The 22,062-nt window shown below is 52.7% G+C and overlaps 2 long non-coding RNA genes across 5 annotated transcripts in view; both read left to right on the top strand.

Moving 5' to 3' along the window:
• The first annotated feature begins 7,090 nt into the window (after nt 1–7,090).
• LOC129200869 (uncharacterized) lies at nt 7,091–10,325 on the top strand. 3 transcript variants are annotated; one of them, XR_008575145.1, is made up of 9 exons: nt 7,151–7,217; nt 7,372–7,456; nt 8,438–8,500; nt 8,578–8,634; nt 8,729–8,768; nt 8,870–8,925; nt 9,001–9,040; nt 9,127–9,152; nt 10,316–10,325. It is a non-coding gene; the product is annotated as an uncharacterized LOC129200869 (long non-coding RNA). The 3 variants fall into 3 exon arrangements; XR_008575143.1 differs by lacking the exon at nt 10,316–10,325 and having other exon boundaries at nt 7,097–7,217; nt 9,127–9,177; XR_008575144.1 differs by lacking the exons at nt 7,372–7,456; nt 10,316–10,325 and having other exon boundaries at nt 7,091–7,217; nt 9,127–9,177.
• A 6,028-nt stretch (nt 10,326–16,353) lies between these two features.
• LOC129200868 (uncharacterized) overlaps nt 16,354–22,062 on the top strand; it is a 6,391-nt gene continuing 682 nt past the window's right edge. The window contains exons 1-5 of one of the 2 annotated variants that reach the window (XR_008575142.1): nt 16,354–17,380; nt 18,654–18,719; nt 18,799–19,047; nt 19,834–20,021; nt 21,268–21,440. This is a non-coding gene — a long non-coding RNA (uncharacterized LOC129200868). Of the gene's footprint in view, nt 17,381–18,653; nt 18,720–18,798; nt 19,048–19,833; nt 20,022–21,267; nt 21,598–22,062 lie in introns of those variants that run through there. The other variant, XR_008575141.1, reaches the window with a different exon arrangement.

The following is a 22,062-nucleotide window of genomic DNA, read 5'->3' as shown; positions in this document are numbered from 1 at the left end:
TCTCCCATTCTCTTGTCTTGCGGCACGTCGCATTTTTTGAGGCTGTGGAAGCGACATCGGGAGCGATGGGGTGTCAGAACCAGGTCCTCCTGCCTGTCGCTGGTTTTGCTTACCTTCGCAGTCTGCATCTCTCTCTGTGTTCCTCAATCCCTGTCCTCTCTTATCTGTTCTAGTTTGTTTCACTGCATATGTCCCGTTCCCTGTCCCACCTTTATCCTTCCTTCCTTCTTCCTCCCCTTTTTCTTTGTCCTTTTGTCCTGCTCCCCGACCCTGTTTCTCACTCCATCTGACCGTCCTTTTCCTGGCACCTTTGTGTCTCTGCTCCTTGCCCTGTCTTTCTCTCCCCTCTGCCCAGTCCTCGTCTCCCTCTTTTGTCTCTCTGTCCCTCTGTCCTCCTTCTGCCTCTGCCCCTCTGTCCTGCTCCCTGCCCCTCTTTTTCTCACTCTGCCCCAGCGTCCCGCTCCCCGGTCCTCTTTCCCTCTGTTGATCTCTCCTTCTCCCTGCTCCCCAGCCCGGTTCTCTCACGCTCCCGCTTCCTTTTTTTATTCTCTGTTGCTCTGTCCTGCTCCCCATGCCACTGTCCCTCGCCGTACCTCTCGGTCCGGCTCCCTGCCCTTATTCTCTTTTCCTCCCTCGCCGTGGCGCTGCCCGCCCAGGGTCGTTTCTGCCTCTCTGTCCCGCTCCCCGTCCTTGTTTGTCGGTCACCGTCCCGCTGCCTCTCTTCCTGCCGCTTCTTCCTCCCTCTCTGTCAGGCTCCCTGTCCCCGTCCTTCACTCGTCATCCCTTTCCTTGCCTCGTGCTTTCTCGCTCGCTGCCGGCGCCCCCCCATCCAGCTGGCTGCCCCTTTTCTCCTCTCTTCTAGCGTCCTGCAGCTGGCTCCTCGGTTTTGGCAGCAGCCTGCACATAGCAGCCCAGCTCTCCAGCAGCCTGATGGACCGACCGTGTGTCTGTTCCACACTAGACTGGCGAGCGTGGCTCTGGGTAGGACAGCCGAGGCGCCCCAGGGCCGGGCCCCGAGCCCCGGTGCGGAGTCTCTCCCGGGACCGGCTCTGTGTGTGACTGAATAAACACTTGCGGTCTCTTTTGCCGTGCCGGCTGCATTGGCGCTTCCTTTGCGGGGGGCGAGGGGCCGTGATGGAGGGCAGGGGAGGAGGTGTGTGGGGGGTCAGGCGATGGCCCCCTGTTCCTGCGGGGCTCCAGCTGTGGGTTGGGGCTGGAGGAGCCCCAGGTGCAGGCAGTGAGGCTGCTGGTGCCCCAGGTGTGGGCAGTGAGGCTGATGGCCACGGCCCCTCCCTATAAGGGGCTGCTGTGAGCCAAGGGAGGAATGGAGGTGTTGCTGGGCTGTGGCTGCACAGAGGGAGAATGTGAGCGGGGCAGCGGGGGGTGCCTCTGAGGGGGGAGGGGGGCAGGCGTGGGTGGCAGGGTCCGGGTCAGAGGCATGGAGTGGGAGGGGGGCTGCCTGGAGCCGTGTGGTGGGTGGGGGGGGTCTGCACTGTGTTGCAGCCAGGCAGCAAGGGTTGCCTGGAGCTGGCGGGCGTCTGTGCTGTGTCGGAGCTTGGGGGGGGTGCTGGCTGGCGGTCCAGCCCGGAGCCGCGCTGCGGAGCTCGGTGCTGCTATCACGGCTCCGTGGGGATTTCGGTGAGTTGGTGCGAGGGAATGGGACAGTGTCCCCGCAGGGTCAGGAAGCGTGGAAGGCTGCCTCCTGTGGCACGCTGGGAGCTGTAGTCTTACGGCACTCGGCTGACACATGGTGTTTGCCAGTGCGTGCCGGCAGCTGTTGTTTCCCCTCTTGGAAAAGGCACTGTCTGCCTCTCACCTCAACAAAAATGCTCCAGCTCTGGTTAGCCCACACAGCTGCTCCCAGCTGCAGCACCTCCCCTGTAGCCTGTCCCATAGCCACAGACTGCTGCCTGACCCTGTCTTCATGTTAGCATGCTGGCCCTCAAAGATAGTTTATTGCACCATAAATGCTGGTGTCATTAGCATCAGTTTGGAGAAAACAGTGACGTCTCCAAAAGCTCCTCCAGAAGAAGGGGTTGCTGCTTCAGGAGAGCTACAGTCATCACTGTGGATGAGAGTTGCTGGTTGTTTCCCTCTCCCAGAGGCAGCGGTGAGGGCTCAGTTGTTGGTTCCTCTCTGGGGATGTTGTTTGCTGCATCTGCCTCAGGTTTGTGTGGGTTGCATTTGGCTTCCTTCTCCTAGAGGCACAGGCAAAAAAGGATAGCTGGACACTTACTGGCCACAGAGAGGAGCTGCTGCGGCCCAAGCCCGAGGCCAGAAAAAGGCAACGCAGCTGAAGAATAAAATAAAGGGGATCCAGCTGGCAGCGTCATTAAAGAAACAGAGGAGGGGGACCTCCTGCAGGCAGGAGACCATCTCTCTGGATTAAGAAGAACACCTCTTAGCACAGTCCTTGGTAGATCCGATCTCTAACATGCGCCGCACCATCAAAATTCCTCCTTTAGACGAATAGCGTAACATCCTCTGCGTAGAGAGACATTACCCCCCAGAGAGTCGGACTCGGCAGTTTTGTCTTAACCATGCTTTTGCAGGAAATTGGACTAAATGTAACACAACTAATCCTATTAAATCTCGCTCGAACCGGGCCCGGAGGGGACCAAAGGCATCGGGAGTATTTCGGTCGCGTAGCGACAAAGCTTATAAAGTACTTCCACCGCGTCGGGGAGGAATTCGCACTCTAGGATTGGTAATTGCGGATTTACAAATTCTCCCGAAAACTGTAGAAGTTCCCGTCTGGCATCGCACCTTTTTAACTCGCGTTAAAAGGACCGATACCCCATTAATAGAAAAGCCCTCGGGATTTCATTCTTTTCTCCGACGGTTCGTACCATCTTTAGGGGTGACCGAACTGGAAAAAGCGATTTTAAACATATCAGGAGAAATTGAAAAACCGGCAAATTGAAATTGCAGAACTCTCAAAAATTACCCTTCAAAATTGTGTGGCCTTAGATATTACGTTAGCATCACAAAGTGGAGTTCACACAACGCTAAATGCGAGTCGTCGCACGCGTATAGATCATTCAGGGGAATTATTGACTGACGTACATAAAATCTGTGCAATTAGTTCTCAAATGCGACAAGTACAAAAAGACGATACATCTCGGGGTTTTACCGATACTGTGTCGGGGTTGACTTCCCGGGTTCCTGATCTATCTGTGCGGCTCAAAAAGGCCCTTGCTGTAGCAGCCTTAGCGATCGTAGGGATTGTACACGTAATAGCGATTTTTCAATCTTGTATAACCTGTTTTTCTAGTACAGTAGCAAAATGGCAAGGAGCTCGAGGATATAAATAATTGCAGGGATGCAATAAAAACAAACGGAGGGAACTGTAAAAAATATAGAAGCCTAGCTAGAAGAAAACTTATGCTAACTAGAAAGCTGCTTAAGGCCTAGAACTGTTTTAAAGCCTATAATCACGGGAAAGGGGTTTCTAATCAAGGTAATAGATAACGAAGCTAACCGACCCCAGCAGCGTACAGTGCCGCTATGTTCCTCGTACAGTCCCCACCCAACCGGACAATAGGCCCGGGAACATTAATCTTACAAAGTAAGTTGTTACAGACAGGCGCATCCGCAGCAAGGATACCGCACACGCCTGCAAGAAGAGGGCCATCCGGCGGACACGGGTGCGTGACCACCGGAGACTCAAATCACCGAGCGTGCGTGACAGGGAGGAGAATATGGAAATGAATTCCAAGAAATTATTATCGTAGGACTGCCTTTTCTTGGAAAAAAATGGATACGTATATTTTGATTCTATAGAACCTGCATCTCGGTAATCACCCGCACGTACATTTGGCGGAGCCGTTTCCCCCTTGCAACCAGCACTGCAGTAAAGCAAAGCTAGGGTAACTCACCTCTGGTAGATTTAACAAATCTGTTTCCCTCTCCCTATTTTTTATTCCTCCCTCTGTACCCAGTCACTTTTTAAATTTTTATGTTTCCTTCTCTTCAGCTCCCTGTCCCTTTTTTAATATTTCTGTGTTTCTTGTATCCCATCAGTTTTTAAATTTTCTTTCCACATTGTCCTCTACCCGTCTTCCCGTCCCTACGTTTTATTTCTTGTACTCAGTTGCTTGTTAAAATTCCTTCTACATCTCTCTGTCTCCCTTTCTTGATTTTTTAAAATTGTTTTCTATGTTCCTTATAGGCCATTGCTATTTAATTTCTCTTTCAACAACTCCATATATCCATCTCCCTTTCCCTAAATTTTAATTCATCCTTTTCTTCCGTATACCCTGCCGCTTTTTAAATTTTCTTTCAATGTTTCCTTCTATTCTCATCCCCATTCCTACTTTTTTCTTCTTTCTGACGTTTCTTGTAGCCTATCGCTTTTAAAAATTTCTACGTCTCCCTCTATCCGACTCCCGGTCTCTATTTTTTAATGCCTCCTTCTGTGCCCTGCACAGGATCGCTGTAAGAATTTTCAATGTCTCCATTTATTTAGTTTCCCATACTCGGTCCATTTTTTTTGTCACATACATCGTTGATTTTTAGTTTTGCGCACGTGCTATTTTCCCCCCGTTCTTATTTTATTCTCATCTTTCCTTAAAGCTGTCGCATTTAAAATTTTCTTTCTATGTCTAAGCTTATTTGCTTTGATGTCCCTATTTTTTGTTTTCTCATCTGCCCTATACCTCCTTGCTTTTAAAATTTTTTCAACGTCCACTTTAACCAATTCTGCCTTATTTGTTTCTCATCCATCCTGTACCCCGTTGCTTTTGAAATTTTCTTCCTACGTCTCTCCGTATTTTTCTCCCTATTCTTGTTTTGTAACTTTTCCTTTTCTTTCCTTAATGCCCCTGCTTTTATCATTTGCTTCCTCTGTGTGTCTCTATCACCCTACCCTTATTTTTATTTTGTCGTGTCTTTCCTTAATGCCTTTGCTTTTAAAATTTTCTGTTTACTTTAACCCATTCGCTGTCTTTATTTTTAATTTTTTTCCCATGTGTTCTGAACACTGTCGCTTTTTCCATTTTCATTCCACATCTACTTTTATCAAGCTCCCTATCCATATTTTTAAATTTATTGACGTCCGTCACATACCCCGTCGCCTCTTAAATAGTATTTCCTTGTCGGCATCTATTTTTTACCATATCCTCATTTTAAATTTTTTTCTTGCCTGGCTTAATGCCATCCCTTATTACGTTTTCTTTCTGTGACAACTTTTACATTGACGTCTGTTTTTTTTTATTGTTTTCTTGTCTTTCCCATACTCTGTCGCTCTCCAAATTTTCTGTTTAAGTTCCTATATCTAGTTTTTCGTCCCATTTTTATTTTTTCTCCTGCATTTCCTGTACCGCAACTTTTAAAACTGCGTTTCTGTGTGTGCCGGTTTTGGACGGGATAGGATTAGTTTCCTTCACGGTAGCCAGTACGGGGCTACATTTCGGATTCACGCCAAAAACAGCATCCATACTACGGCGGCGCTTTAATTATCGCTGATATTTTGTTAATATTGCTGATATTTTGTTCTAGCTACTTGCCTGTTCGTAAGGGTGTTTTGCAGCATTTCTGATGCATATTTTTAATTTTCTATGGTTTTCTGGCACCTTCTCTCCTTTGGGACTCATCTAGTTCCGTTAAGGGAGTCAGTCGGAGAGACTGTCGAGGTTAGCTGACAATTTACAGTAAGTAATTTACTCTTCAGCCAGAGATATTTTTGCGAAGGGCTTCTCACAGGGTCTATTCAGGCTTTGCATTGGGTCTTATCCAGAACATAGTTCTGGTAGAAGTTAGGCGGTACATGCAGTCTCGCTCAAAACAACGTGTAAGCCTGGAGCATTTTGGGGTTTTTATAGTAAACTAACAGACATAATTTTCAACAACAAGATTGTCATTGCATTTAATTAACTACTGTGCAACAACATTTAGCGTACCATTTATCTTTTGCTGTATACAGCCCAGAAAAATCAAAACTAATTACATACCTGGTCACATCATCGATATGATAGATGGAGTCGCAGTAAAAGAGCGGGTATCATTGTTTCCAGCAAGAGCCGCTTTCTCTATTCAGCACTTAGCACACCATAAACTCAAGACAGGTAAGAAAATCCACTGCTGCCTCTCTGGCCGCTTTTAAGCCTTGTGGTGGTCAGCCCCTCCCCTTTCCCAGGGGCTGGTGGGAAGGATAGTGGGCGGGGCCCGGGGTATATGAACCGCAGGCCTCTGCCAGGGAGCTCAATCTGCTTCCAGGCTTCTGTGGTATCAGAGCTATGCTGGTCCTTCAGTCAATGGCAGCTTTAGCATTAGTTTGGCTTTTTGGGTAGATGCATCTGAGATAAGAGTCTCGGGACTGGTCAAGGTTAAGCAGTGTATTTAATAGAAAGTATGCTTTATGCAGATTTGGTGGGGTTTTTCATTTATTATTTTTTAGGTCAGTATTTTTACATTGAGTATTCCGAGGTTTGTGAGATCATTTAATAACATGTATTTCTTTTTTTTTTCCTAGGTCCATTGCATTTTAGTGGATTTCCTGATTTTACAGAAGATGGAACCTTGGGGTTTTTTCTCCAGTTTTCCTGTAAACTATGTAAGATGCCAGTAGTATTTCTGTTAATAGGACCGACGATGAGATTATCTAGGAAGGGTTAGGGTCAGCATCTTGTACGTATTTGTTCACAGAGTTTTAGTATTTCTGAAGAAAGCAGCAGGGATGTAAGGTATAGCGTCTTTCAGGCTACAGGACAGCTCGCCGCTTTTCCCGATCGCCCACGGAGTACCATGTTGTTCCTAGAACCTTTGAGGCTCGCTGTAGGCTTCTTGTAGATTATAAGCATCGGGACTTTGTTTTGTTTTGCAGGCTCATAGCTCACGGGAAGATAGAAGGTAAGAGTCGTCTGCAGAACGTAGGGTAAGGCTTTGAGGAGCGGCCGACACGAGGGGTTTGGGGGGCGCAAATACAAGGAGAGAGCTGTCAGGAAGGAGCGGGGTTCCTTCTCAGAGTTCAGGAGAAGAGAAGGAGTTTCTAAAGTTTTGGGACTGAGGGACAGTTGTGAAAGAGGAGGGCTCATCACCCATTCTCAGGTAAGTTTTACAGTTGGATTTGGGTGGCGCCGAGGTCTATTCTAGCTCAGTCGCATCGCAGCCAACCGGAGGCACGATGATCCCTAGATGTGCGGCGTAAGTTATCCAGCCCTCGGCATGGCCATAAGCGGAGCTGAATGTCAGAAGAGTCTCATCTTGTGAAGCATGGGGTAGGTTAAAATATACCTTCCTCAACTATGAAGTCTCTGCTTCCCTGTACCTTCTGCTTTCTTTATTCCCTGACTTAATTTTTGCATCCATCCCTTCACCGTCCATCTGGATGTCACAGTTACTTAGAGACACAGACTAGGCATTTATTTCCAGCGCAGGCTCGAGCGACCGTATTCCCTGGAATTTCACGGTGAAGAGGATGCGTATCGCCTGCGCTCGTAACGGTCTCCAGCTGGGGGTCTGTCTTTTATCGTGGTCCTGACACAAAGCTTTTTCTATTTTCTAGTTTTACCTTTTTCCGTAAGCGAACAATGAGGCTTTCTCTAGTACCGGTCACAGCAGTTATGTTCTCTTGTTCTTGGAAGCATTTAGGGTTAGCGTAGAGGAGAGGGCTGTCTGGGAGCAGTTCCATTTGGGCAGGCAAAGGGAGCGGGTTGCTCATTGGCATGATGCTAGACCGGGCAGGGCAGTTCCAGCCTGTGTTATGTCTGTGTGTCTTGTCGTGTGTGTCTCAGCCCTTCCTCGGGTCTCAACGCCCTCTTTGCGCTCAAGGGGCACGGCGTGCTTCTCGGTTGCCATCCCTAGGCTCTCGGATGCCTCCGCTCATTGGCGTAGCGCCAGTCGGGCGCTTCTTTGCTTGCCTTGCAAGCTTACGGCGTGGATCGTTCTTGCATCTCGGAAGCTTCCGGCGGGTCCTCTTTTTGCAGCCTAGTCCTAGGCCGCATCGGGAGCTCTGCTCTCCAGCCGTCCCTTCTCAGGGACCGAGGCTTCTTCTCTGCATCGTTACATTCTTAGGTCTTGAAAAGAGGCTTCTTGCCGCATCCCTCGCCCTGGTTTTGACGGTAACTTCTTACAACTGGCTATCACAGTCCATTCTTTTCTGGGGTTGCCATAGAGCTTCTGCGCCCGGGCGTCACGCCCTGTAGGTCATCTTGTTGGGCAGCCTCTCCGGTCCGGGAGTCATTCCTCTCGCTGAGAGTTTTCTCTCATTTGTGATTTGTGTTGTTTGTAGCACTCTGTGTAGCGTTGATCCCTGTGTGTGTGTGTGTGTGTGTCTTGGGCGTGGAGCTGCTCTGCCCAGGGTTGTTGAGTCCAGGGTTAGGCGGAATAGCAATAGAAGTGTACGGTTAGCGGGTCAGTATGGCCAGTCTGGAATTGTTTGGCTCTCACTCGGCATCTGGCTGACTTGTTTAATTATTTTGGGGTTTTTTTTTTTCAGATGCAGAGAGAGAGGAAGCGCACCAAAGAGCAGCACAGGAGGGGAGCAGAGCACCGTAAGGAGGTGGGTCGGCCAGTGGAGTCGGAGGGAAGGTGTGGCTGGTGGCGATATGAGTACATTCAGATTTTTGTATTTTGAAGGTGCAAAGCTGGATATTGACCCCTTAGGATACAGACACGGGAGGTGACTTGGGCCAGGTGAGCGGCGACTAGCGGGCTGAAGTACAGCTGTTATTTTTCTGGTGTTGCATTGCTGGTTAAGATATAGGTATCCATTGTTTATTTTTCCTAGGTGTGGTGCAAGGATGGCACCCGAAAATGATGCAGGCCAGGTGAGCAAGCATCTGAGGTAAAGGAGAGGGAGATGAGAATCAGTGTGGGAGGCTGTGCTGGGCAGTGTCTCAGCATGTGCCTCTCGCTTGATTTTTGGCAGGTGCCGCAGGGAGCCTCGGAGGGGCGAAGCCACGTGCCGACGAGCAGTCAGAGAAGGTGAGGTGCTTATCAGTGTCTAATAGCAAAGCAGTATATGGCAACTTGTTTGAGCATTTCCCTCTGGTTTTGCAGGCGCTGTGCGGCCACCTTTGTGACCGGATGGCCATTTGAGGTGAGCTGGAGGAACGGCGAGGGCGGTTGTGGGAGCGGTGACTTCTGACAAACGTAGGAGTAATTTTGTGTCTCTTGGCGTCTTAGGTGCCACGAGGGATGACAGCTGCAGGGTCAGTCTCTGGACCGAGCAGGTGAGCGGAAAGACACGGTGCTTCTGAGGAGGGGGGTGTTGTGGGCAAGGTTGGTGTTGACTGGTGCGATGCTGACTGACGGTACTGCTTTGGTGTGGTTTTTTGTTTGTTTTTCCTGTAGATGAAGAGGCGGCACCGGGCAACTGCAGGAAGATCCCAGTTAGCTGATGTGCTATGCGCGTATTGTTTGTTGCGGATGGTTTGAGATCCCCGGCCGTCTGCGAGCTAAGTTGAGGGACTGTGGCCGGGGAGGGAGCGGGCTGAGGAGGGGGCAAGTTTGGGGGTTGCAGGGGAGGGGTTTTATGGTTAGCATAGGGGAGAGGGCTGTCTGGGAGGAGTCCCATTTAGGCAGGCAAAGGGAGCGGGTTGCTCATCAGCATGATGCTAGACCAGGCAGGGCAGTTCCAGCCTGTGTTTGCGGTGTTGTGTGTCTTGTCGTGTGTGTCTCAGCCCTTCCTCGGGTCTCAACGCCCTCTTTGCGCTCAAGGGGCATGGCGTGCTTCTCGGTTGCCATCCCTAGGCTCTCGGATGCCTGCACTCATTGGCGTAGCACCAGTCGGGCGCTTCTTTGCTTGCCTTGCAAGCTCACGGCGTGGATCGTTCTTGCATCTCGGAAGCTTCCGGCGGGTCCTCTTTTTGCAGCCTAGTCCTAGGCCGCATCGGGAGCTCTGCTCTCCAGCCGTCCCTTCTCAGGGACCGAGGCTTCTTCTCTGCGTCGTTACATTCTTAGGTCTTGAAGAGAGGCTTCTTGCCGCATCCCTCGCCCTGGTTTTGACGGTAACTTCTTACAACTGGCTATCACAGTCCATTCTTTTCTGGGGTTGCCATAGAGCTTCTGCGCCCGGGCGTCACGCCCTGTAGGTCATCTTGTTGGGCAGCCTCTCCGGTCCGGGAGTCATTCCTCTCGCTGAGAGTTTTCTCTCATTTGTGATTTGTGTTGTTTGTAGCACTCTGTGTAGCGTTGATCCCTGTGTGTGTGTGTCTTGGGCGTGGAGCTGCTCTGCCCAGGGTTGTTGAGTCCAGGGTTAGGCGGAATAGCAATAGAAGTGTACGGTTAGTGTGTCAGTATGGCCAGTCTGGAATTGTTTGGCTCTCACTCGGCATCTGGCTGACTTGTTTAATTATTTTGGGTTTTTTATCAGATGCAGAGAGAGAGGAAGCGCACCAAAGAGCAGCACAGGAGGGGAGCAGAGCACCGTAAGGAGGTGGGTCGGCCAGTGGAGTCGGAGGGAAGGTGTGGCTGGTGGCGATATGACTCCATTAAGATTTGTGTGTGGCTTTTTATTTTGAAGGTGCAAAGCTGGATATTGACCCCTTAGGACACAGGAGGTGACTTGGGCCAGGTGAGCGGCGACTAGCGGGCTGAAGTACAGCAGTTATTTTTCCGGTGTTGCATTGCTGGTTAAGGTACAGGCACCCTTTGTTTGTGTTTTCTAGGTGGGGCGCAAGGACAGCAGCCCAAAACGATGGAGGCCAGTTGAGCAAGCGGCTGAGGTCGAGAAGGGGGAGGTAGGAATCGGTGCGGGCAAGCTGCAGTTTTGGGCAGTGTCTCAGCACGTGCCTCTCGCTTGATTTTTGGCAGGTGCCGCAGGGAGCCTCGGAGGGGCGAAGCCACGTGCCGACGAGCGTTCTGAGAAGGTGAGGTGCTTGTCAGTGTCTAATAGCAAAGTGCTATACGGCACCTAGTTTGAGCTTTTCCCTCTGGTCTTGCAGGCGCTGTGCGGCCACCCTTGGAACCGGATGGCCATTTGAGGTGAGCTGGAGGAACGGCGAGGGCGGTTGTGGGAGCGGTGACTTCTGACAAACGTAGGAGTAATTTTGTGTCTCTTGGCGTCTTAGGTGCCACGAGGGATGACAGCTGCAGGGTCAGTCTCTGGACCGAGCAGGTGAGCGGAAAGACACGGTGCTTCTGAGGAGGGGGGTGTTGTGGGCAAGGTTGGTGTTGACTGGTGCGATGCTGACTGACGGTACTGCTTTGGTGTGGTTTTTTTGTTTGTTTTTCCTGTAGATGAAGAGGCGGCACCGGGCAACTGCAGGAAGATCCCAGTTAGCTGATGTGCTATGCGCATATTGTTTGTTGCGGATGGTTTGAGATCCCCGGCCGTCTGCGAGCTAAGTTGAGGGACTGTGGCCGGGGAGGGAGCGGGCTGAGGAGGGGGCAAGTTTGGGGGTTGCAGGGGAGGGGTTTTATGGTTAGCATAGGGGAGAGGGCTGTCTGGGAGGAGTCCCATTTAGGCAGGCAAAGGGAGCGGGTTGCTCATCAGCATGATGCTAGACCAGGCAGGGCAGTTCCAGCCTGTGTTTGCGGTGTTGTGTGTCTTGTCGTGTGTGTCTCAGCCCTTCCTCGGGTCTCAACGCCCTCTTTGCGCTCAAGGGGCATGGCGTGCTTCTCGGTTGCCATCCCTAGGCTCTCGGATGCCTGCACTCATTGGCGTAGCACCAGTCGGGCGCTTCTTTGCTTGCCTTGCAAGCTCACGGCGTGGATCGTTCTTGCATCTCGGAAGCTTCCGGCGGGTCCTCTTTTTGCAGCCTAGTCCTAGGCCGCATCGGGAGCTCTGCTCTCCAGCCGTCCCTTCTCAGGGACCGAGGCTTCTTCTCTGCGTCGTTACATTCTTAGGTCTTGAAGAGAGGCTTCTTGCCGCATCCCTCGCCCTGGTTTTGACGGTAACTTCTTACAACTGGCTATCACAGTCCATTCTTTTCTGGGGTTGCCATAGAGCTTCTGCGCCCGGGCGTCACGCCCTGTAGGTCATCTTGTTGGGCAGCCTCTCCGGTCCGGGAGTCATTCCTCTCGCTGAGAGTTTTCTCTCATTTGTGATTTGTGTTGTTTGTAGCACTCTGTGTAGCGTTGATCCCTGTGTGTGTGTGTCTTGGGCGTGGAGCTGCTCTGCCCAGGGTTGTTGAGTCCAGGGTTAGGCGGAATAGCAATAGAAGTGTACGGTTAGTGTGTCAGTATGGCCAGTCTGGAATTGTTTGGCTCTCACTCGGCATCTGGCTGACTTGTTTAATTATTTTGGGTTTTTTATCAGATGCAGAGAGAGAGGAAGCGCACCAAAGAGCAGCACAGGAGGGGAGCAGAGCACCGTAAGGAGGTGGGTCGGCCAGTGGAGTCGGAGGGAAGGTGTGGCTGGTGGCGATATGACTCCATTAAGATTTGTGTGTGGCTTTTTATTTTGAAGGTGCAAAGCTGGATATTGACCCCTTAGGACACAGGAGGTGACTTGGGCCAGGTGAGCGGCGACTAGCGGGCTGAAGTACAGCAGTTATTTTTCCGGTGTTGCATTGCTGGTTAAGGTACAGGCACCCTTTGTTTGTGTTTTCTAGGTGGGGCGCAAGGACAGCAGCCCAAAACGATGGAGGCCAGTTGAGCAAGCGGCTGAGGTCGAGAAGGGGGAGGTAGGAATCGGTGCGGGCAAGCTGCAGTTTTGGGCAGTGTCTCAGCACGTGCCTCTCGCTTGATTTTTGGCAGGTGCCGCAGGGAGCCTCGGAGGGGCGAAGCCACGTGCCGACGAGCGTTCTGAGAAGGTGAGGTGCTTGTCAGTGTCTAATAGCAAAGTGCTATACGGCACCTAGTTTGAGCTTTTCCCTCTGGTCTTGCAGGCGCTGTGCGGCCACCCTTGGAACCGGATGGCCATTTGAGGTGAGCTGGAGGAACGGCGAGGGCGGTTGTGGGAGCGGTGACTTCTGACAAACGTAGGAGTAATTTTGTGTCTCTTGGCGTCTTAGGTGCCACGAGGGATGACAGCTGCAGGGTCAGTCTCTGGACCGAGCAGGTGAGCGGAAAGACACGGTGCTTCTGAGGAGGGGGGTGTTGTGGGCAAGGTTGGTGTTGACTGGTGCGATGCTGACTGACGGTACTGCTTTGGTGTGGTTTTTTTGTTTGTTTTTCCTGTAGATGAAGAGGCGGCACCGGGCAACTGCAGGAAGATCCCAGTTAGCTGATGTGCTATGCGCATATTGTTTGTTGCGGATGGTTTGAGATCCCCGGCCGTCTGCGAGCTAAGTTGAGGGACTGTGGCCGGGGAGGGAGCGGGCTGAGGAGGGGGCAAGTTTGGGGGTTGCAGGGGAGGGGTTTTATGGTTAGCATAGGGGAGAGGGCTGTCTGGGAGGAGTCCCATTTAGGCAGGCAAAGGGAGCGGGTTGCTCATCAGCATGATGCTAGACCAGGCAGGGCAGTTCCAGCCTGTGTTTGCGGTGTTGTGTGTCTTGTCGTGTGTGTCTCAGCCCTTCCTCGGGTCTCAACGCCCTCTTTGCGCTCAAGGGGCATGGCGTGCTTCTCGGTTGCCATCCCTAGGCTCTCGGATGCCTGCACTCATTGGCGTAGCACCAGTCGGGCGCTTCTTTGCTTGCCTTGCAAGCTCACGGCGTGGATCGTTCTTGCATCTCGGAAGCTTCCGGCGGGTCCTCTTTTTGCAGCCTAGTCCTAGGCCGCATCGGGAGCTCTGCTCTCCAGCCGTCCCTTCTCAGGGACCGAGGCTTCTTCTCTGCGTCGTTACATTCTTAGGTCTTGAAGAGAGGCTTCTTGCCGCATCCCTCGCCCTGGTTTTGACGGTAACTTCTTACAACTGGCTATCACAGTCCATTCTTTTCTGGGGTTGCCATAGAGCTTCTGCGCCCGGGCGTCACGCCCTGTAGGTCATCTTGTTGGGCAGCCTCTCCGGTCCGGGAGTCATTCCTCTCGCTGAGAGTTTTCTCTCATTTGTGATTTGTGTTGTTTGTAGCACTCTGTGTAGCGTTGATCCCTGTGTGTGTGTGTCTTGGGCGTGGAGCTGCTCTGCCCAGGGTTGTTGAGTCCAGGGTTAGGCGGAATAGCAATAGAAGTGTACGGTTAGTGTGTCAGTGTGGCCAGTCTGGAATTGTTTGGCTCTCACTCGGCATCTGGCTGACTTGTTTAATTATTTTGGGTTTTTTATCAGATGCAGAGAGAGAGGAAGCGCACCAAAGAGCAGCACAGGAGGGGAGCAGAGCACCGTAAGGAGGTGGGTCGGCCAGTGGAGTCGGAGGGAAGGTGTGGCTGGTGGCGATATGACTCCATTAAGATTTGTGTGTGGCTTTTTATTTTGAAGGTGCAAAGCTGGATATTGACCCCTTAGGACACAGGAGGTGACTTGGGCCAGGTGAGCGGCGACTAGCGGGCTGAAGTACAGCAGTTATTTTTCCGGTGTTGCATTGCTGGTTAAGGTACAGGCACCCTTTGTTTGTGTTTTCTAGGTGGGGCGCAAGGACAGCAGCCCAAAACGATGGAGGCCAGTTGAGCAAGCGGCTGAGGTCGAGAAGGGGGAGGTAGGAATCGGTGCGGGCAAGCTGCAGTTTTGGGCAGTGTCTCAGCACGTGCCTCTCGCTTGATTTTTGGCAGGTGCCGCAGGGAGCCTCGGAGGGGCGAAGCCACGTGCCGACGAGCGTTCTGAGAAGGTGAGGTGCTTGTCAGTGTCTAATAGCAAAGTGCTATACGGCACCTAGTTTGAGCTTTTCCCTCTGGTCTTGCAGGCGCTGTGCGGCCACCCTTGGAACCGGATGGCCATTTGAGGTGAGCTGGAGGAACGGCGAGGGCGGTTGTGGGAGCGGTGACTTCTGACAAACGTAGGAGTAATTTTGTGTCTCTTGGCGTCTTAGGTGCCACGAGGGATGACAGCTGCAGGGTCAGTCTCTGGACCGAGCAGGTGAGCGGAAAGACACGGTGCTTCTGAGGAGGGGGGTGTTGTGGGCAAGGTTGGTGTTGACTGGTGCGATGCTGACTGACGGTACTGCTTTGGTGTGGTTTTTTTGTTTGTTTTTCCTGTAGATGAAGAGGCGGCACCGGGCAACTGCAGGAAGATCCCAGTTAGCTGATGTGCTATGCGCATATTGTTTGTTGCGGATGGTTTGAGATCCCCGGCCGTCTGCGAGCTAAGTTGAGGGACTGTGGCCGGGGAGGGAGCGGGCTGAGGAGGGGGCAAGTTTGGGGGTTGCAGGGGAGGGGTTTTATGGTTAGCATAGGGGAGAGGGCTGTCTGGGAGGAGTCCCATTTAGGCAGGCAAAGGGAGCGGGTTGCTCATCAGCATGATGCTAGACCAGGCAGGGCAGTTCCAGCCTGTGTTTGCGGTGTTGTGTGTCTTGTCGTGTGTGTCTCAGCCCTTCCTCGGGTCTCAACGCCCTCTTTGCGCTCAAGGGGCATGGCGTGCTTCTCGGTTGCCATCCCTAGGCTCTCGGATGCCTGCACTCATTGGCGTAGCACCAGTCGGGCGCTTCTTTGCTTGCCTTGCAAGCTCACGGCGTGGATCGTTCTTGCATCTCGGAAGCTTCCGGCGGGTCCTCTTTTTGCAGCCTAGTCCTAGGCCGCATCGGGAGCTCTGCTCTCCAGCCGTCCCTTCTCAGGGACCGAGGCTTCTTCTCTGCGTCGTTACATTCTTAGGTCTTGAAGAGAGGCTTCTTGCCGCATCCCTCGCCCTGGTTTTGACGGTAACTTCTTACAACTGGCTATCACAGTCCATTCTTTTCTGGGGTTGCCATAGAGCTTCTGCGCCCGGGCGTCACGCCCTGTAGGTCATCTTGTTGGGCAGCCTCTCCGGTCCGGGAGTCATTCCTCTCGCTGAGAGTTTTCTCTCATTTGTGATTTGTGTTGTTTGTAGCACTCTGTGTAGCGTTGATCCCTGTGTGTGTGTGTGTGTGTCTTGGGCGTGGAGCTGCTCTGCCCAGGGTTGTTGAGTCCAGGGTTAGGCGGAATAGCAATAGAAGTGTACGGTTAGCGGGTCAGTATGGCCAGTCTGGAATTGTTTGGCTCTCACTCGGCATCTGGCTGACTTGTTTAATTATTTTGGGGTTTTTTTATCAGATGCAGAGAGAGAGGAAGCGCACCAAAGAGCAGCACAGGAGGGGAGCAGAGCACCGTAAGGAGGTGGGTCGGCCATTTGAGGTGAGCTGGAGGAATGGCGAGGGCGATTGTGGGAGCGGTGACTTCTGACAAATGTAGGAGTAATTTTGTGTCTCTTGGCGTCTTAGGTGCTGCAAGTGAGGACAGCTGCAGGGTCCGTCTCTGGACCGAGCAGGTGAGCAGAAAGACATGGTGCTTCAGAGGAAGGGGGTGTCGTGGGAGAGGTTGGTGTTGGCCGGCTGATGCAACGCTGACTGACAGTGCTGTTTTGTGTTCTGTTTTCTATTGTAGCTGATGAAGAGGCACCGGGCGACTGCAGGAACATTCCCAGTTAGCAAATGTGTGGTGTTGAAGTTTCTGTTGCCGATGGATTCGGATCCCCGGCCCTTGGAAAGCTAAGTTGAGGGACCGTGGCCGGGGAGGGAGCGAGTTTGGGGGTCATGGCAGAGGGGTTTTATGGCTAGCACCGGGGAGAGGGCTGTCTGGGAGCAGTCCCCCTTGGCTGGGCAAAGGGAGCGGGTTACATGTCAGCACGATGCTAGACCAGGCAGGGCAGTTCCAGCCTGTGTTATGTCTGCGTGTCTTGTCCTGTGTGTCTTAGCTCTTCCTCGGGTCTCAACGCCCTCTTTGCGCTCAAGGGGCACGGAACGCTTCTCGGGCGCCGTCCCTAGGCTCTTGAACACCGGCACTTGTCAGCATACCGCCAATCGGGTGCTTCTTTTCTCGCATAGCAAGCTTACGGCGTGGATCGTTCTTGCGTGTCGGAAGTTTCTGGCGGGTCCTCTATTTGCAGCGCTATACCAGGCTGCGTCCGGAGCTCTGCTCTCCAGCTATCCATTTTCAGGGACTGGGCCTTCCTCCCTGCATCCTTACCTTCTTAGGTCTTGAAGACGGGCTTCTTGCTGCACCCATCATCTCGGTTTTGACAGTAACTTCTTATAACGGGCCATTTACGGTCAATTCTCTTCTGGGGTTGCCATAGAGCTTCCTCACCCGGGCGTCGTGCCCTATAGGTCACCTTGTTCGGCAGCCTCTCTGGTCTGGGAGTCATTCCTCTCGCTGAGAGTGTTCTCTCATTTGTGAGTGAGTCGCGTTGTTTGTAGCGTTCTGTATAGCGTCCGTCTCTGTGTGTGGTGTGTGTGTGGAGCTGTTCTGCCCAGGGCTGTGGAGTCGGGGATAGGCGGAATAGCAATAAGAGCGTACGGTTAGCGTGCCGATACGGCCCATACGGAATTGTTTGGCTCTCACTCGGCATCTGGGTGACTTGTTTGATAACTCGGTGTGATTTTTCCAGATGCGGACTGGCTAGATGCCCACCGAAGAGCGGCAGAGGAGGAGAGCAGAGCGCTGTAAGAAGGTAGGTCCAGACAAGTTTGGGAGTTGCAGGGGATGGCTTTTAAAGTTAGCATACGGGAGAGGGCTGTCCGGGAGCGGTCGCCTTCGGATAGGCAAAGGGAGTGGGTTACTCGTCGGCACCGTGCTAGACTGCGCCGGGCAGGGCGCTTTCAGCCCGCGTGCGGTTGTGTCGTGTAGGTTGCGTTGTCTGTCTTATGCTCTACGCCGCACCTCCCTCGGGTCTCGATGCCTCCGCTGCTTTTTGTGATCACCAGGTACCTTATTAGCTCTCATGAGTCTTGAATATCTGTACTCATTGGTATTGAGCTCATCAAGCCAGTTTCTCTCCTGTAGTTGTAGCTTAAAGCATAGCTCTGTTTGGCGTGCATTGTGTCATAGATGTTTCTGAGCGGACGTCTATTGCGGCGCCAAGCCGGGCACTGCCAGCAGCTCCTCCGAGCGTTACGTTTGCCCCGAGTTCTTTTCTCAGGTTTCATTCCCCACGTTTTTAAAGGCCTTAGATCTTAAAACCCGGCCTCTGATGCATCTGTCATGTCAGTTTTGACAGCCTCTTTCTTTCGCCGGCCACAGCCGTCGCCTCTTTCCCGGGGCCGCTATAAAGCATCCGCAACGTCACGGTGCCGTAGGGCTTCCTCGCCAGTCTTACATTTGCCACAGTAGCCGTTCTTGCTCGTGGCCTTCTCATGTCTCACGGTTGCGTTTGCGGAGTCTGTGCACCGTGTCGGGGTTGGAGCCGCTCCCCCCAGGGGTGTAGCAATGTTAAAGACAGGGGTAGCGTAGCTTTGTGGCGTGGCGGTAAAACATTGGCGTGACCGGATTCTTTTGGTGAAGACACTACAGTCCATCTCTGGGCAAGTATCTGTAGACAGCTGTCACAGTTAGTTTCATTGCATTGGCGGGGGTCAGAAGCTGTACTCTGGCCTTCTGGGAGCAGCAGTTTGTGCGGTAGTTGAGCGAGTTCAATCTCGAATGTGCCTTAGTTGGTATATTTGGGGTTTGGTGTATCTCTTTTCTGTTTGTTTTAGCTCTAGTTAGAAGGCTTATGCAGAAAAGATGACAGACCTTTCGGTCTCGTCAAGCTACTGGTCAGCGGCCACCGCCTTACTTTGCACAGTTTGTTTGGGTTTGTCAGAGGCTGAGCGACAAGCCGTGCGTCACAGGCCCCCGGAAGAGGCGAGAGGAGCGCCGGACAAAGGCGGGCCGGCGTCCGACCTCAGCGGATCGGCGTGTCGGCGACTCCGCCTAGTTCACGCTTTTCCGGTTGTATTTTGTAGGCGCGAATCGATGCGCGAACGGGATATCCGCACCGGAGCGAACTTAAGCGAGGCGAGCGATGACAGGTGCGCTGACGTAGCAGTTTTCTGAGGTGTCGTATTGTAGACATAGCTAAAATCACATCCTGTCCTTTGAGTTTTACAGGTGGCGGTCAGGCCTCGGCACGGCAGGCCGAAGAATCCGACTCCGAGCGGCCGAGGAAAAGGGACGGGCGAGAGGAAGGCGTTTCCAAGGAGGGCTTCGTCGCAGCGGAGGTCGACGCCGGGCGGCACGTCGGTGACCGGCGACGCTCTGTCTGGTGAGGGATGAAGCGGAACCCGGCGGATGGGGGAGCGTCCCGGTTAGATGACCTTTTCCCCATGAGAAGGGAATCTGGATTCTGCCCTCTGAAAGGTAATTTAAGGGGCAAACCCGGTGGTTGGGGGCAGGGCCAGCAGGTGGTTTAACGTCAGGGTAGCAGAGGGCTATTTAGTCTGCCTCGAGTCTAGGGACAGATAGGGGTCCCGGGTCCATCGTGCTGGACGTAAACATTCTGGCCTCTCTCAGCGTTGCAGCGTCATTTGCGTGATCTGTGCTTCTCATGCGTACGGCGCCCTATGGCAGGTCTCTAGGTTCCGCCGCAGGCGCTCGGCGAGCATCTGCGGGGTCCGTGACACCTCGTCGCTTCGGAATATGGCCCATCGAGCGTTTCTCGTCTCGCGATCGGAGCTTAAAGCGCGCCTCGCATCGCAGATGTTTCTGCGAGGTGGCCTTTGTGGAGGTGGTCTGTGCCGGACTCACAGTCGTGCTCTAGAAACTTCCGCCTCAATTGAAGTTTGATACCATCTTTCATCTCTATATGCTGTGGGATGCTGGACTAGTCCAGGCTTGTTGGTGCCGAAAACAGGGCCATTTTGACCCAGCAGAAGGGGCCCCGGGGGAATCCAGCTTGGGCGAGAGCAGGGATTGAGCAAATTGCTTATCTTGCACTGATAAGCACCGGACCCGAACAGGGGCATGAGATGAGCAATTTGTTCATCTTAACAAGATGTGGTGTCTGGGTCTACTCCTTAATCAACTAAGTGACGCCTGGGGTGAGGGGGAGCCTCCTTCGCAGCTCGACCTTACTTTGGTAAAACTAAACAGACCACCGCTCCTCTGTACCGGTAACGTTTGTTCTCCGCCACTTCCCCCCCCCAGCCCCGACCAACTGCACAACAAGCCTTGTTAAGGGCCAATCGGCACACAATACCTGACTTAGTCCCACCTCGCCAAAAGTATAAATCTGGCATTTAGAATCCTCTTTTTTGAGGACGAGAACTCCAACTATCCGGACGGCTCGACGGGCCTGGACCTCTCTCTCCTCCCCAAGCAGGGACGCCTCTTTGGTAAGACTTGCACCTCCGATTATGTCGGATGTTACCCCGGGAAAACTATCATTAACAAAAGCGATGAACTATTAACTTGAGCTCAAAATTGTTGCAGTAAGTGCATTTATAAACGGCAGTTCCAAACTTTTTATATCTGTTGCCTCAATAAACTACCTATTTTTCTTTTCAACTTTTGCGAAACTGTTTCAGTGAAAGTCCTTAGTGGGGCTTTGACAGGCAAACGTTGACTCTGATATGTGGCTACACACATAATCCTTTAGATGTAAACCGTTGACCAAGTCTGGGACTAAGACTGGACCTAGCCGCACCTAGGCTCCTCTCTGCGAAGGAGTTTAGAAAGCAAGGGGGTCCTTTCTGAACCCCGTGACTCAACGGGAGGGCCTCCCTCAGCCACCCATCAGACTCGTACCCTTTCACGCGACATATGCTTAGAGGCTTGTGTCTTACAGCCTAGCTTCTCACACACACCCGTTGTTCTGGTGTTGTGTTGCCTTGCCGCAATTTGTGTTGGTTTTGACCACCATCTGAGACATCTTGTTTTGTAGCGCTTTGTGTTGTATTGCCTTGCGCAGCCCTGTCTTTGGCTGGATATCACATTGTGCTATTCTGTATTCGTATTGCCTGCCAACGGGGACTGCCTCGCGTTACGTGGGCCCGCGCCCTGCCTCGCCTTGCGCCGCTCTGCCTCGCATTACGTGGGCCTGCGCCCTGCCTCGCCTTGCGCTGCTCTGCCTCGCGTTACGTGGGCGTGCGCCCTGCCTTGCCTTGCGCCGCTCTGCCTTGCTGCTGCCTGCCAATGGAGACTCTCTTGTGTTCTGTGACCCGGTCCTCTGTGTTGCGTTGCGCGGCTCTGCCTTTGTACTGCCTGCCAATAGAGACTGTCTTGTGTTCTGTGACCCGGTCCTCTGTGTTGCGTTGCGCGGCTCTGCCTTTGTACTGCCTGGCCCTGTATTTGTATTGCCTGCCATTTGAGACTGTCCAGTGTTACATAGCATTGTGTTAATGCATGCTTTATATTTGGTTGTATATTGCATTGCAGTGCTTGGCGTTGCCTGGTGTTCAGTATGGCTCTTGTTGCATTTGGGTGGTTGGGCATTGCAGAGCTGGCATAGAGAGCGGCCCCAGCCCAGGATGGTAATCTGTCAGTACAGTCGGTTGGGGCGGAGGTCGTACGGGCCGTTTTGCGAGGCAGAGGGTAGTTGTCGGCCAGCCGGCCCTAGAGCTCTTCCGTTGTGGTTTTCAGGTGCCACGGCACGATTTGGATTCCCGTACGACACCCTCGAGTGAGGTTTTTGTGGAGTATCCAAGTAACAGCGAAGGAGCGGTGCAGTTAGCAAGGCATCTTCCCTGGTCCCTGCCTATGAGCGCTAACTCTACAGAGTCAGGCGGAGCGGCGATGCTGTCTTAAGGGACAGGGTGAGGCCGTTCCACAGATGGGCCAAGAATCGGGGCCGTGGCTTGTTGTGGCGGGCAGGTGGCAGAACGGCTGTGCGTTTGGGTGAGGGGTGGAGCGTGAGGTTGTGGCGCTGCCTATTTTTGTGTGTGTTGGGCTGTGTGTGTGTGTTGTGTAACTTTTTTTTCCAGGTAGAGGAAGCTAGTTTGCTTTTTGAAATTAGAATAAAAAAAACCCCAGCTGGGGGATTTTTTTTTTCCTCCCCCGGCTGGGTTTTTTTTTCCCCTGGTCTCGGCCGCTCTGCAAGGCGACGTTCGTCGCCAAAGTTTGGACGGCGGTGCGGTTCGGGGCGGGGTTTTTGCCAGGCAGGGTGAGAGATGAAATTTTGATGGTGTCTCCCGGGAACGGCGTTCCCGAGGAGTGCTGGAAGGAGCAGGTGATGTCTGGTTGTGGTGGAATGGACATGTGTTTGGGTGAGGGGTGGGGTGTGAGGTGGTGGTGGTGGTGGTGCCTAATTTTGGGGGGTGGGGGGTGTATTTCTTTCCAGGTAGAGGAAGCTAGTTTGCTTTTTGAAATTAGAATAAAAAAAACCCCAGCTGGGGGATTTTTTTTTTCCTCCCCCAGCTGGGTTTTTTTTTTGCCCCG

The sequence above is a fragment of the Grus americana genome, unplaced genomic scaffold (genome assembly GCF_028858705.1).
Source record: "Grus americana isolate bGruAme1 unplaced genomic scaffold, bGruAme1.mat scaffold_594, whole genome shotgun sequence".
Classification (NCBI taxonomy): Eukaryota; Metazoa; Chordata; class Aves; order Gruiformes; family Gruidae; genus Grus; species Grus americana.
The sequence above is the reverse complement of the archived record's forward strand: the minus strand, read 5'-3'. Positions and strand labels throughout refer to the sequence as shown.